The sequence below is a fragment of the Notechis scutatus genome, chromosome 5 (genome assembly GCF_049901735.1).
Source record: "Notechis scutatus isolate UNSWTSFEM ecotype Mainland chromosome 5, rNotScu1.2, whole genome shotgun sequence".
NCBI classification, from domain to species: Eukaryota; Metazoa; Chordata; class Lepidosauria; order Squamata; family Elapidae; genus Notechis; species Notechis scutatus.
The window spans coordinates 63,962,603-63,977,915 of NC_142013.1; the positions used below are offsets into that span (position 1 = coordinate 63,962,603).

The window sequence follows — 15,313 nt, forward strand, 5'->3', positions numbered from 1 at the left end:
ACCCACGTCCATCCATAACCCACTCAGTCTAGAGATATTTTCAAATGGGTTTCTAGGAAGTGTCAAATTAATTCCAGGCCACCAGATGGTATTGGCCTTATTTTCTTCTGATCTGTTATTACGAAGGAACGTGCCAATAGTAATATGGGTTTTCAGCTCGTAAAGTCTAATGGAAACCATGAGGTCTTATTAATTAGCAGTTTGTGAACACACTTAGAATTTGCAATCTAAAAGAGCAATAAATAAATAGATTGAACAGAAAAGGCATTTCAGTCTTCCTGTGTTTTACGTGAAAGCAATTTGTTATTCTTTTTAATTTGTTACAGAAAGTAATTAGAAATAATTTTAGAATATGGAATTCAAAAGTGGTCTCTTGGGAATATTGTCAGCATTTCAGGATACAAAACTCATGTCTAACCTTATTAATAACCTTGTATATATATGCTATAAAGTTCCTAAAATTCTGGACCTAGCAAAACATCATACAGTGGCTGAATAAGTTTATACCATACATCAGATTTTTATACTCACTTAGATATATTACTTCAATACTGTATCATTATACTGCTCACCATTTAATTTACAGTAAATGAAATAACATGAAAATATTCACCTACAAATGATTTTTTATGCTTACAATCCTTAAAGTCATATAAATTATAGGAATGCTAATTGGTCTTTCTTTAATTTACTTCATTTTTAAATTCAAAATAAGACGTTATTTGTATATTACATGACAATGGAATAACTATTTTTATATGATTAGGATTCATTCCCTGTTTCAATGGAAAACGGATACAAGCAGAAAATAAGAGAAATAGGTTCAAATATTTCCCTCTTTTGTCAACTATCCAATTAATGAACCCAAAACAAGGAAACACACTCGGGAGAATTGAATTCCCAAAAGTAAAACTTTATTGGATACACGATGTTGCTACTGAAGAAACTAACCAAATGTGGTTTCCTGAGCAAATGCTTGCCCAATTAAACAATACTTTCTTCTTTTCCCCACTCTTGCTTGATCACACTGTCCAATTATGAGATGGTCTTTTGTTATGAGAATGATCCATCTCTTCCTCACGTAGCTGTAGTGGTGACCTTACTGGCTCCATGCTCTCACAATCTCTGCATACATTCTCCACATTCCATTTCCCTCCACTCAATTCATTGGCAAGTTGAAAAGCATTAAGTTTGAAAGAAGCAAAGCAATTCACTATTGACAGGCGGATCTCCTGAAGGAAAAGGGCACCTAGGAAAAATTAAACACAGATTAAATATTGTTGCTTAGGTGGTCTTAGCCTTCATTAATCTCCTTGGTCACTTGGGGTATTTTGCACGGAACCTTTATACTAACTTGTCTGCACTAACGTTTTGGGCACTTACCCATTCCACATTGGCTTTGGGATATCCTTTCCATTGCAATAAATATTATACAGGTAGTCCTTGACTCATTTAACTGTGGCAAGAAAATTTGTGAAATGGGGAAAACTCATTTAACAAATGTTTCACCTAGCAACATAAATTTTGGGCTCAACTGTGGTTGTAACACAAGGACTACCTGTAATTTCCTCATAAAGTATCTTGAGTCCAGGAACCTCTTTATCTCATAGTGTTTCCCTCCCCCACTATCACAGGAGGTGGTGGCTTGTCCTCGACTGGCCTTAACTTGAAAGGGCTTCAATAAGCTACAGCGGAACACTGGGTAGACTCGCCCGAATACCTTAGGCAACTGTAATTCTATAATAACTGGGTTTATGATTCAACAATTGGGAACGGACCTATGTACTTGGAACCCAGTTTCTTACAAGGTTGGTTCAGCTTTAAGTATTTCGTAGACAGGTAAACGCTCTCCCCAATTCTGAATTTCTTCTAACAGGCTCTCTTCCGATCTGCCTGTCTCTTTTGCAACTGCCTAGCCTTATTCAGGGCTTTCTGCATGTTTCCCCAAGCAGCTTTCAAGATCTCCATCCATTCATCTATTGTTACTGAGGGAAGAGGTTCCCTCGGAAATTCCAGCAGTGGTACAAATTCAACCCTTGTAATTACTTTAAAAGGGGTAAATCCAGTACTGCTATGCACCAAGTTATTATAAGCCACTTCTGTGAAATGTAGTTCTGCTCAGTTTGTTTGCTGATAGTTTATATAGCAACATCAAGGATGGAACCCAAAACTAAGTCCCTGAGCTGACTCTATTTGCTTTAGGAACTCCTGCCAAAATTTAGAGATTATACAGATTAATTGAGTTGGAAGGGACCTTGTAGGTCATCTAGTCCAGCCCCCTGCCCAAGTAGACCCTACACCATTTTTGACAGATGGCAGTCCAGTCTCTTCTTGAAAGCTTCCAGTGATGAAGCTCCCACAACTTCTGAAGGCAAGCTGTTCCATTGATCGATTGTTCTGTCAGAAAATTTCTCCTTATTTCCAGATTAAATCTCTCTTTCTTCAGTTTCCATCCATTATTCCTTGTCTGGCCTTCAGGTGCTTTGGAAAATAGCTTGATCCCCTTCTCTGTGTGGCAGCCCTTCAAATGTTGGGACATTGCTATCATGTCTCCCTTGATTCTTCTCTTTACTATGCCATGTCCTGCAACCATTCATTGTATGTTTTAGCCTCCAGTTCCCTAATCATCTTGGTTGCTCTTCTCTGCACTCTTTCTAGAGTCTCTTTGTTGTAAACTGCACCCCCGGTGTGAAATGACGCGCCTTGGGACTTCATGCAGCCAGTAGATGTTCTGCATGAACATTTTGGCCAACCACTGGGTTTAGGGAAATTTCGGGCATGCTATGAAGTGCGCTTGCCCATAATCCAGATTATGGTGCTCCCATTGCTCTCTGGCAGTTCCCACTATGAAATCCATGGCAATTTCCTCCCATGATCTTCTAGGGTTAGCCACTGGCTGTAACAACCCAAGGGTCTTCCTTGGCAATCATTTCAAAGACACACACATTGGGCAGCTGGTTACATAGTTCTCTATATCCTTCTTCATTTTGGTCCACCAGTTGTCTTTTAGCCAGGTGAAGGGTTTTTACAAATCCAAAGTGTCCAGCTGGCTTTAAGTCATGGCTCCTTTGTAGGTTATAGATTCTCTGGCTGGCTGAAACATACAGCATGTTTCCCTTCCACATCAGGTCCTCTTTCATTGTCAGGTCAGCTTTGTGATCTCTGAGCCATTCATCTTGCTTCAGGGCTTCTTTTAGCTGTTAGAGCAGCATGCCATCAGCTGGCTAAGGAGTGGCTAGCCACCTCCACCTCAGAGACCTGTGCTGCCAGTTTCCTGGAGAGAATGATGGAGTTAACTATTTCCTCTCGGGTGCTTTTGTATTGGGGCATCTGAGAGAGTGCTTCGGTGAGGAAATTCTTTCCCCGACAAATATTGAAGGGTTAAATTGAACTGATTAAAGTGCTGCACACATCTCACTTGCTTAGGAGACAGCTTCCTTGGGGTTCTTAAGGCTTCCAGGTTCTTGTGGTCACTCCACACTTACTGCCTTCCAGGAATTGCTTCCAAATCAGCAGCGCCCATCGAACAGCATACAGTCAGCTTCTGTGAAATGTAGACGCAGGGTTGCATTGTCCCCTTTGCATTTTTTTGGAGCAAATGGTACTCACTGCCACATCTCTGCCATCAGCTTGTATTACAAACGGCCCCTCCAGATTCAGGTGCTGCAAAAAGGCTTTTAAGCTTTTCAAAAGCTGTTTACCATTGCATAGTCCAAGAGAGCAGCTGACTTGCTTTAGGCTTCAGTCCCCTTCTGCCTGCTTTTAATAGTTCGGTGATAGGCAGGACTATCTGTGTAAATGAGGGAATGAATTTACAGTAGAAGTTGGCAAAGCTCTGCAATTGCTTTCTTATGAGAGGAGCTTCCCCCTCCAGAATAGCCTTCAACCTTTCCAGAGTCCATCTCCACCCCCTCACTGGAAACATGATATCCCAAATAGTCTAAACTGGTTTTGTGGAAGTTGTTAACATTGAGCTTAGCTTTCAATAGTTTTCTTAGCATCTCCCGCACTAGTTTCACATGGTCTTCCATTGTCTCAGAATAAATGAGGATATAGTCCAGGTACACCAACACCGCCCTATATGGGTGCTCATGAAACACTTTGTTGGTTATCCACATGAACACTATGGGTGCTCCCTGAAGCCCAAAAGGCATCACTTGGAATTGGAAATATCCTAAGGGACAATTGAAAGCAATTTCCCACTCATTGCCTTCTTTAATTTTTACTTGGTAATACGCTTCGCTCAAGTACAGCTTGGTGAACACCTTCTCCTTGGCCAGGTATCCCAGTATGTCCATGAGGGGAAAAGGATACGTTTTCCACACAAACACCATTGATCCCCCCCCCAAATCCATGCATGTTAAGGTATTAAGAATTAAGAACTGACCAGCAGTAAATAGCTGCCAGATGTAGGCTGATGTAACAAGAGTGATTCAACATAGTATGAGTATTTACCTTTAAGACTGGAGACTAAAGATCCCCTTAAAATATGTGTATGTGAATGGCAGCCATTAGAGGGTGAGGTTCTCTTTCCTTGTGACCAGTGCAGAAGTTCTCCGTGTGTTAAGAAGAAAAGTTTGCTTGTAAAGGTATTTTGCCTACCACGTGTATTGTCTGTATTTAACTGTTGTATATTAAACTACTGTTAGTGTCTACGTCTCTGTGTGCTGTGTTTTGCTCCTGGATTATCTCATAAAGATAGTCACACTGCAAATGCTCTGACAGGTTATGGGGCCAGTATAGAGAGGAGGCCAGAGTGACTAGAAAGCCTAGAGAGAAGAGAAACCCAGTGTGAGTTTGCACCAGAGTAAGTGGTTTAAAACGTGGTTAGTGTCTTGTGAAAGAAAGCAGGCAGCATGGCCTCCATCAGCATAATGGGGAGAGGTTTCTCGGTGTCTCGGATGAATGAGACAAACTACCTCTCCTGGAATGTGAAGATGGAGATGTATCTACAGAGGAAGTTGTGGACTATTGTTGTTGATCCTGGATGATGGGCATCAGGGGAAAAATGAAAAGGCTTTAGCCAGCATAATTTTGGCTTTGGAGGACAGTCAGCTGATACATGTGAGGGGTCTCCAATCTGCAAGAGTGCTGGGAGGCGTTGCGCAGTGTGTACATGAGAAAAATTGCGGCCAGTAAGGTGTTGCTAAGAGATTGCATAAAGCACAGCTGAAGCGGGGGAGTGTATGTCCACACATCTGCAGAATATGAGGACATTCCTTGAGTTGGAAGAAAGAGGAATGACATTTACTGAGGCACACAAGGTGTATGTTGTGTTCAGTTCCTTGGACAATTCATGGGACGTTCTTGTGACAAGTCTGGAGTCGATGCAAGAACAGGATTTAACCATGGTGTATTTAACTGGTTGGTTGTTAGAGGAAGAGCAGAAACGGCTGGAGAGACCAGGAAAGAGAGGAGAGAGCATCTGCAAAGGTCCAGGATGGCGGCAGAGCAACTGAGACAGTGAACTTTGTGAAGAAATGCTACATGTATGGGTCTATTGAACATCTCCAGAGACGCTACCCTGAGGAGGAACAAAGGAGCAGTGAGACAAGGGAGCAGGATTAAGCAACACATGTGGACCGATTCTCCAGCATCTTTTTCCCTGGCAGCATCAACGACTGAACACACTAGGAATAGGTAGTTGTTGGACAGTGGGGCGAATCAGCATATTTCTAATAATCCACAAGTGTTTTCTGGTTTGAAACCAGGAAAGCAAATGTGGGTTAGCCTGGCTGATGGTCAAAGAGCTGCTGTAAAAGGGGAAGGTAATAGTTATGTACCTGAAATAGGTGATACATTGTATAACGTCTTATACGTACCTGCATTAGAACATAATCTGTTGAGTATATCCAAATTAGATAGGCAGGGCTATGAAATATTATTTGCAGGGGGACAGTACACCATTAGGAAAAATGGTCAGATATGTGCACGAGTGTTAAGGATAGCCTGTATGTTCTAGGAAGGCAAGAAAATAGTTGTGCACATGTACTTAAGAATGTTCCCATACATGATAATGATGTACATTTGTTACATTGAAGATTGGGGCATGCAAGTTTTGATGTACTTAGGAAAATGCCAGGCCTAGCTGAGGGGCTTAAGTTAAAGACGTGTAATGCATATTTAGACTGTGCTGTGTGTAGAGTCAAAATCCAGGGTTTATCCTGTAAGTAAGAAAAGTGAAAGACAGAGTATTGCAATTAGTTCATGCTGATTTGGTTGGCCCCATGACACCCTCTTTAGGAGGAGCTGGATATGCCTTAGTCATAGTAGATGACTACAGTAGATATGGGTTTTGTTATCTGTTGAAAAACAAAACTGAAGTATTGCAACAATTCAGGCAATGGGTAACAATGGTAGAGAGACAGTATGGGTATAAGGTATGCCAGCTACAGACAGGGGATCACAGTTTATGTCTGAGAAGTTTCAAAGGTGGTTAAGCAGTCTAGGAATAAGGCATAGATGAACAAATCTTTATTCTCCTGCAGAAAACGGAGTGGCTGAACGAAGAAATGGTGTAATGGACTATGAAGGATGCATTGCTTGCTGATGCAGGCATGAGTAAAGCATACTGCGGGGAAGCCACAAGGACAGCAAATTATACCATTAATAGGTTATGGAGTGTAGCAATACAGGAAACGCCATATTACATGTTACATGTAAGGAAACACTCATGTTCATTTAAGGACATTTGGCAGTCCAAAGGTGCCAAAAGAAAAAGTTAGAAAAAGGCCAGGAAGCTAAGGTTTGTTGGGTATGAGCCGGGAACAAAAGGGTACAGGTTTACAGATGGTACCAAACAAGTAGTGATTTCAAGATCTGCTAGTTTTGCAGAGCAGAATAATTGGAACAGGGTACATGCAAATCATGAGGTGTTCATGCTAATGCATAGACCTAGTTTACCAGAAGGTGAGACAGGGAAGGAGAGACATGAAACTGGGTCAGATATAGAGAAGAGGATAGACCTGTGATAAAAGTGAAAGTACAGAAGAGGAGAAAGACACACATGAACATATAATACCATGGAGATCTGAGTGGAGTAATAAAGGAATACCTCCTGAAAGGTTCACAGCAAGTGAGATCTGAGCGGAGTAATAAAGGAATACCTCCTGAAAGGTTCACAGCAAGTGAGGTTAGAGAATACAGTACCAGGTATGAATCCCAACAGGTCTAGGTCCACTGTGATCGCCAGCTGGTACCATGTCTGGAATTCCTTGGGGCAGGCAGTTTTGGTATAACTCTCAGAAGTGATAGGCCACAGTAAGCATTCCAGCCATGCTCTCAGCTTCCCAGCCAGGTTGCAGAAATACTGAATGTTGATTTGCCAGGCTAGTGGCCGGTTCCCCTGCCTTATGGCATGGATCCTGGATTTTGCCAGGCAGATTCAGACAGAGTCTCCAAACCTGGCTTGAAGTTCCCCAGCTCGGGTGTTCCTTCATTGTGGAGGTACATCACCCACTCTGCCACCTCATCCTCGAGGCTCAAAGTTCACGCAGGCAGCTTCATCTATGTACATCGCCCCATACCGCTCCAGATGATTCCATGCCTGGCTCAGGAAGTAGGCTAGTTTCTCTAACTGCCAATCAAACACAATTTTTAGAGGCAGGTGCTCCTGTTCATCCCAAGCTAGTACGTAGCCTGGTGGCAGCCCTCCCCGTGAGGGGCTAGCTTGAGCCTAAGCTCCTACTGTTGCAGGGATTCTCTGGGCATGCCCTGCAGCCACAGGGGAAATGGCAGCCCCTACTGGGGTAGCCCCAGCTCCTTGAACAATATTCCCCAGTCTCACTCTTTGGAGAGGAGAGGAGGCTACCAACACTTGGCCCATCCCAAGCCTCGCTCCCAGGACTAACGAATTCATTGACGCTTTCCCCACATCTCCACTGACAAATCTCTCATGCAGTTGCTCTACAGATGGGCTATGGCCGTGATGGTGAACCTATGGCATGCATTTATTGATTTATCTAGTTTTGAGGCTACTCTACTCAAAAATGCGAGTAGTTTCAGATAAAAAAAAAAAAGAAAATCATGACTCACTTGAAGAATAATACAACCTGCTACAAACCAAACCTAAATAAAGGAGGCTTCACGAGAACTCTGGGAGATCAGCTTTCAGTAATTCCCTGAACATCATAATGGTGAAAGCTGCATATGCTTAAACTAACAGTAACAGGAATTTCATTAAGATTTTTGCTAATCAGTGTCCGTAGATTTGGGGAGAGTATTTTCAACTTCCACAATTGCATAACATTTATTGGTTTCATATGTGCAAAATATTTCTGAATAAAGTAGCACAATTGGAAATTTGGATTTAAGAAAAGAACTTTGCATTAAAACACAATGTTCAGAATTTATTAACTTTGAACAGTGGGTTACATGGGTGATTAATAAATTTTCTATATTTTATGAATTTTCTGGGGAAAAACAGCAACAGAAAATGCAATTACCTCTTATTTAACGTGGTATCCATATTTTAAATAATCATCTTTTATGTTCTCTAAAATATTTCATAGGTGATGCAGTACATCATAGAAAATATATGATTAAAAAGTACCTTTAGATTGGCAATATTGAAATATGGCTGCATAGGTGACATTTGGAGGAAATACAGGAATTTAATTTCATTGTATGACAGTTATAAAATCACAGACATCAGCCTAATTAAATCTTTGCAGCAAAATTAACACTTATCAAATATGACCCATTACTCATTGAATACAGGATTTAAACTGTCAAAGTAGTAGAAAAATTAATATGTAGGATACAAATTAATAATTAGTAAATATATTAATACAAGTCAGTAAAGAAAATACATCTTAATTTTTTTTCAGTTTGCACGAGAATATTTAAAATATTTTAGGTAGTCATTTTATTCATTTTAGGTTTCTGATTGTCTGTAAGATTAACCAAACGAGATATTGATACTCTGTTTGTTGCTTGTCAGATTTTGCAGTTTTATATAAAAATAAAAGATGAATTTGCTAATACAAAAAGCTATATTAAAGGATCTTCCAGTAAGCAACATTTTCTTCAATTGGATAAATGCATATTTAATTCTATGTAGAAAAAGAATGTTAAATATAAATCCAACAAAGACAGATCAATTAAATTTCATTAGATCCAAATGACTCATAAATATCTAGTACCAGTATTTGTCTTATATTGGACATATGTCTTCAGAAGAAAGCATTATTGTAGATATAATTTGGAACACTAAATAGAAGAAACCCTCTTTCATCAAATGCAGTACAAAACATAACTGCACAAGCCAAAAATATTAACTTACAACTCCCCTTTCCTGACTGTTCCTGTTCGATCAGTGCCATAGACATGTGTATGGATATCCCACTCTCTCACAGCAGCACTTTTCAAGCTTGGCAACTTTAAAATGTGTGGACTTAACTTACTGCACCTGTGTCTGGTTTGCCAATTGCACAGTGGCCAGAGGGTTAACGTCATTGCCCAGAGGAGCATTGGTTGCCTTCTCCTCTCTTTGGAAGAGCTTTATAGCTCCCACTGCCTTAAGAAAGTTCAAAACATCCTCAAAAGATCCATCTCATCCTGGGAACTCTTTTTTTCAACTATTACCATCTGGCAGACTGTACAGAATAATAAAAGCAAGAACAAATAGGCTGAAAAATAGCTTCTATCCCAGGGCAGTGACTCTATTGAATTCTACTGTATAGTGCATTATTAATGCAATATCAGGGGTTTTAAATTCAATGTATAGAATGTGAAGGATATGTGTTCGTGTTTATTTTCATAGTTATAATGTACACTGAAGATTATATTAAATTTCGTTGTACGAGGTGCAATGACAATAAACTAAGCCTTCAAGTCCCACATCTTAAAGTTGCCAGGTGAAAGATCTCATTATATATTCAAAATTGCGACAGCGATTCCCCCAGAGGCTACGTTTCTTTTTCTTCCATATTGAATGTTTCAGAAAAAGAGAAAGACTAAAAATAGGATTACAAACACCGTCATCCACACCCCATTACACCAGTCTCACTGAACTATTTTGAACTGAAATTATAGGCGGGATTACTCTCGCCTATAATTTCATTCTCGCGATACTTTTTCAGTGCAATTGTGCCCTATTGAAAGTGAGAAATACAAGAGTCAACAGTCGCAGTGACTTTCGAGTTTCTTCTCAGTAATTTAAGAATATATTTTACAGCGCTGCTCACGAACTGTGAATACACGAAGAAATATAGAGCAAAGCAATTTAAGCTACATCACCATTAAAAAGGAAAGCTAGTTTTTGCTTGCTTCTTCCCCTGCTGAGTTCGTACTTTGATAGATGGTGTGACTTCCTACAACTGTGAAAAAGATTGTGCTGATTGGGTTGCTGTTTGCCATGAGGTTTTTAAATGCACAGGAACCTACATTTCAGCTTTCCAGTAAGGATCTTATGCTTTTAAAAGTATGAGTCATACTTTAAAGAAATATATTTTTCCTGTGACTCAGAATGCTGGATATTCAAGATGAATGTCTAGAATAATGTCTAAAGAATTCTTTTGTGTTCATTTAACTTGCAAAACATGTTTCTATTTGATGCTGCAGGCTTACTCGCCTATCTATCCAAATTGCGCTTACCATTATTTAAGACGCACTCATATAAAAGGGACTTTTGCCAGAAAGAAAAGAGGGAGAATTTCGGCAGAAGACTGGCTTCTTTTCTCGACCACCATTCGCTCAAAGCAGGGACGAACCCTTCGTCTAGCACCGTTGAGTTCTGCCACTCCTTCCCCACACACCGGCAACCATTGGCCACGCTATTAGAAATGACGACTGTGCGGAGTTCTTGGAGATTTTCATTTAAGTCTCTGAAAAGGAGGCGGAGACATCCAGCTAGGTTCCTCCTCCTGGGCCTCAGCTGGGCTGAGGCTCAATTCCTCTGCCTCGCGCGGCCCGGACCGGGCGGGGCCAGGCTGGATCCCAGAAACGCTTCCCGACCGTGCCCAGCGGTCTGGTCCACCCCTTCCCTCCGCCCCCGCCACCAGCACCCGGAGACGCCCCCTCGCCGTACGCAGACGGGAAGAGGGGGGCCCGTCCCGCCCCCATAAAGCCGGGGGGCTTGGCCGCCTCAGGTGCCCCCGGTGAAGGGGGCCGACTGGGTGGGAATCGTGAGATGATTGTGCTGGAAGCGTTCCCCCCACCAGCGGTGAGAGGGCGAAAGGCCCAGGGAGAGCTCGGTGTGGGTCTGTCCGCCTGTGCAGCGCGCGCGCGCACGTAACGAACGGGTTGTTGGTAAAGCCTGACAAGCGGAGGCGAAGGAAGGGAAGGGGGTTGTTCTGGCTGGCTTGGCGCCTGTTAAGTGGGAGGTGTCCAGGAGAGGTCAAAGCAGTGGGCTTGGGAGTGGGGGGGGGTGTTGTGGTAAGAGTGAGGGCGGGGTTATATTGTGAAGGGGGAAGTTGCACACCCCATGCACAAAAGGGTACACACGCAAGAAAAGGTAGCTGTAGCACAAAAGTAACTACCCTGCATTAAAACCTTGCATGAAGATTTTAAAAGTAGCAGGTGACTTGAAAGCAAATAGAATAAACGAAAGGAAATGATCAACTTCTACTAGTTTTATAAACGATTCAAATGCTGGTATTTCTAGAGAGGCACTGGTTGTATAAGAAGGATCAGCTTTAACCAAGCCAGATGATTGGTAGAGAATTACTCCTCAAGGCCTCTAATTAAGAGTCAGTATTAAGAGCCATATGATTTAAAAAGCTTGCCACCATCCTCACTTTAGATGGTTTTCTTGGATTGGATCTGTTGGAATCTAGTTCTCAATCAATTTCAGTATTTTAGTTGTCTAGAAAGTCAAAACTTTAAGAATGGTTTGAGAACTGTGTACTTCTTGCCATACCTATACACATTTCCAAACTTGGTCTTTTTTGGAGTTTGTGATTGGGTTGTTTGGGGCACACATATTTATGATTTGTATAATAGAGATGTGATAATGCCACTACTAAAGCCTTGAAACTGTTGTATTTGCAAGTTTAATTGTTGCTGCTTCCTTTGGAATGTACTCTCAGCACAGTCATTGCAGTATGCTGCTGCTGCTGCTTTGATTTGGCAGCTTTGAAAATAGAGATCTCAAGTGAAAGCAAGCTTTGCTGAATATATTTTTGCTGAATTCTAAATAATTTTGATTATTTTATTCCTTTATTGTTTGCTAGAACATTCCAATTCATAATTAGACTGAAAACTATGTTTTTTGTAATGCCTTTATATTTGTGGTATTCTAGATCCTATTCCTAATTATGTATTCTGTTATAATTAAAACAGCAAGGTAACCTTACTGTATGAGGAACTGAGTGTATAGAGAATCAGTTCTACCATAGAGGACAGTCTATATAGTTTTTGGGGTCTTTTTTCATATTAAGCTTTGCAATATTTAGATATGTAAACATTATATATATATATATATATATATATACATTGTATGTATGTATGTATGTATGTATGTATGTATGTATGTATGTATGTGTATATATACACACACACACACACACACTATATATGGCAAAAGTAGAAATTAAAAATGTAATGCTAATTTCTTACTGTAGTAATGCAGTACTTTTTATATAAAATATTTAAATAGGAAAACAAGCAGTATTTTCAGTGTTTTCTTAATTGACTAGTTCTTGTCTTGAAAAATACTTTTTTACTTTCTTCTTTCCTTAAATGATATTTTATAGAACAAAGCTGGAAGACAAATAAAAATCCTGTGTTATGGTATTATCATAAGATTAAAATGTGCGTATTTGACATTTGAGAATTAGTTTGGTATATCAGATAAACAGTACTAGTTATACAGGAAAACACGAGTTGCTTTAGGCATGAAGCTTGGTGAGTTGGGGACATTTCAGTTTGGGATTTCAGTTTGGGATTTTTCAGCTCCAATAAAAGACAACTGAACCACTTCCAAAATATTACCAAGAAAACTGCATGGATTTAAGCAAACGCTAGCTGGAATGATAACTATTTATTATGTATTAATGTATTAATTGACAGAGTAATGTTATTTCTTCACCAGATGTAATGATATGGAACAAAAGGCAGGTTTAAAAAAAAAACTTTCAGTAAATACTATATGGATATTATGTAAATTTAATAGATTTATCAATAGCTATTAATATCAAGTCGTGGACCCATTATGTTCAGAAATAGTATACCTCCAGAATTCAGATGCTTGGACAAAAGGAGTAACTGTTATCAACTCCAAGTGTTTCTGTAATAACTTGGAGCTCTTGGTTGATTGTGACAATAGTGCTAGGTTTTACAGTTAGATCCAACATTGGCATTGGTACTGCAGTTAGTCCTCAACTTACAACTGCAATTGAGGCCAGAATTTCTGTTGCTAAGTGAGACATTTGTTAAGTGAATTTTGCCCCATTTTATGACCATTCTTGCCACATTTGTTAAGTGAATCACTGCAGTTGTTAGTATCACACTTGTTAGGTGAATCTGGCTTCCCCATTGACTTTGTCAGAAAGATGCAAAAGATGATCACATGATCCTGGGATACCGGCAAGTATGAGTCAGTTGCCAAGCCCCTGAATTTTGAACCTGTGACCATGGGGATACTGCAACAGTTATAAGCATGAAAAGTGGTCATAGGTCATTTTTGTCAGTGCCGTTATAACTTTGAATGGTCACTAAATGAACTGTTGTAAGTCAAGGACTATGTGTAGTTAATGTTTAGCTGTTGCTGTAGATTAAACACAGATAACAGATAATCAGAGTTGGAAGCGACCTTGTAGGTCATCTAGTCCAACCCCCCACCCAAGCGGGAGACCCTACACCATTTCTGACAGATGGCAGTCCAATCTCTTCTTGAAAGTCTCATGTGATGGCACTCCAACAACTTCTGAGGGCAAGGTGTTCCATTGGTTGATTGATCTCACTGTCAGAAAATTTTTCCTTATTTCCAGGTTAAATCTCTCCTTGTTCAGTTTCCATCCATTAATTCCTTGTCTGGCCTACAAGCGCTTTAGAAAATAGCTTGACCCCTTCCTCTCTGTGGCAGCCCCTCAAATATTGGAAGACTGCTATCATGTCTCCCCTGGTCCTTCTCTTTACTAGACAAGCCAAGCCCAGTTCCTGTAACCGTTCTTATGTTTTAGTCTCCAGTCACTTAATCATCCTGGTTGCTCTTCTCTGTACTTTTTCTAGTGTCTGAACATCTTTTTTTATATAAAAAAATGAAGAAAACTGGATGCAGTACTCTAGGTGTGGTTTTACTAAGGCTTTTAGAGTGTTATTAGTATCTCCCTTGTTCTCGATTATATCCCTCTGTTAATACAATTTAGGATTGCATTAGTTTTTTTCTTTTATGTTTTATGTTATGTTTTTATGTTATGTTTTATGTTTTTACATAAAGACATACACATACAACCACACCAATACACTTGCAAAACAAGTTAGGTATAGGGAATAACTTTATTTTAGCTTTATAAACATACTCTAATGGTTGATTCTGTAGTGCCAAATTAATGAGCCATTAAATTTATTTGCTAGCACAGTTAAGATATTGCTTAGAGAATTATTACTGGTGATCACTGTACTGGAAATATATTTTTTTAAAAAAATTATTAATTTTTCTTATATACAACATCATTTCCATTCATTACAACGCCTTCGTGACAGTATACATACTTTTACGTAAATCTTAACTATCTATGCACTTATCTATATTGCTTTATCTATCTTTATCCACTATAACTTTTACCTTATCTTATTGTTGTCTTCTCTGTTCAAGTCTATTATTTAGCCAATCATACAGTACATTTCACGTCAAATAATAATCCGTTTCCTCTCTTTATCTCCATGGTCAACTTATCCATCTCGGCACACTCTAGTATTTTTCTTATCACATTCCTCTGGTGGCATACTATCATTTTTCCAATTCTGTTATTTTTGCTGCCATTAATAAATGTAGCATTAGATACTCTGTTTTCTTTTATTTTCCCGTTATTATGGCTAATAGAAAAGTCTCCGGTCTTAATTCAATTTGCTGTTTATTTCTTCTATCCATTTTTTTGTCCTTATCCAATATTTTCTCACTACAGGGCATGTCCACCACACATGGTAAAATGTTCCTTGCTTTTGTTTGCATTTCCAACACTCAGATGATCAGTTTGGGAACATTTTTGCTAATCTAGCAGGTGGTAGGTGCCACCTGTAGAACATTTTGTACAAATTTTCTCTATATGATACCGACGTCATCAATTTATAATTTCCCCCCACATTTTTTCCCATTTCTCCAATTCTATTGTGTAACCAAAATTTTTCACCCAAACTATCATTGTTTCTT

The 15,313-nt window shown here is 39.7% G+C and overlaps 1 protein-coding gene and 1 long non-coding RNA gene across 4 annotated transcripts in view; one reads left to right on the top strand and one right to left on the bottom strand.

Moving 5' to 3' along the window:
- Positions 1-892: 892 nt before the first annotated feature.
- On the bottom strand, positions 893-10,879 carry LOC113420478 (uncharacterized). Its single transcript, XR_003372054.2, has 2 exons — positions 10,597-10,879; positions 893-1,249 (listed from the first exon to the last, which is right to left on the bottom strand). It is a non-coding gene; the product is annotated as an uncharacterized LOC113420478 (long non-coding RNA).
- A 20-nt stretch (positions 10,880-10,899) lies between these two features.
- TAB3 (TGF-beta activated kinase 1 (MAP3K7) binding protein 3) overlaps positions 10,900-15,313 on the top strand; it is a 56,136-nt gene continuing 51,722 nt past the window's right edge. Inside the window, exon 1 of one of the 3 annotated variants that reach the window (XM_026680415.2) lies at positions 10,900-11,164. The gene's annotated coding sequence lies outside the window, so the exon portion shown is untranslated. Of the gene's footprint in view, positions 11,251-15,313 lie in introns of all 3 variants that reach the window. The other 2 variants (XM_087966874.1, XM_087966875.1) reach the window with 2 other exon arrangements.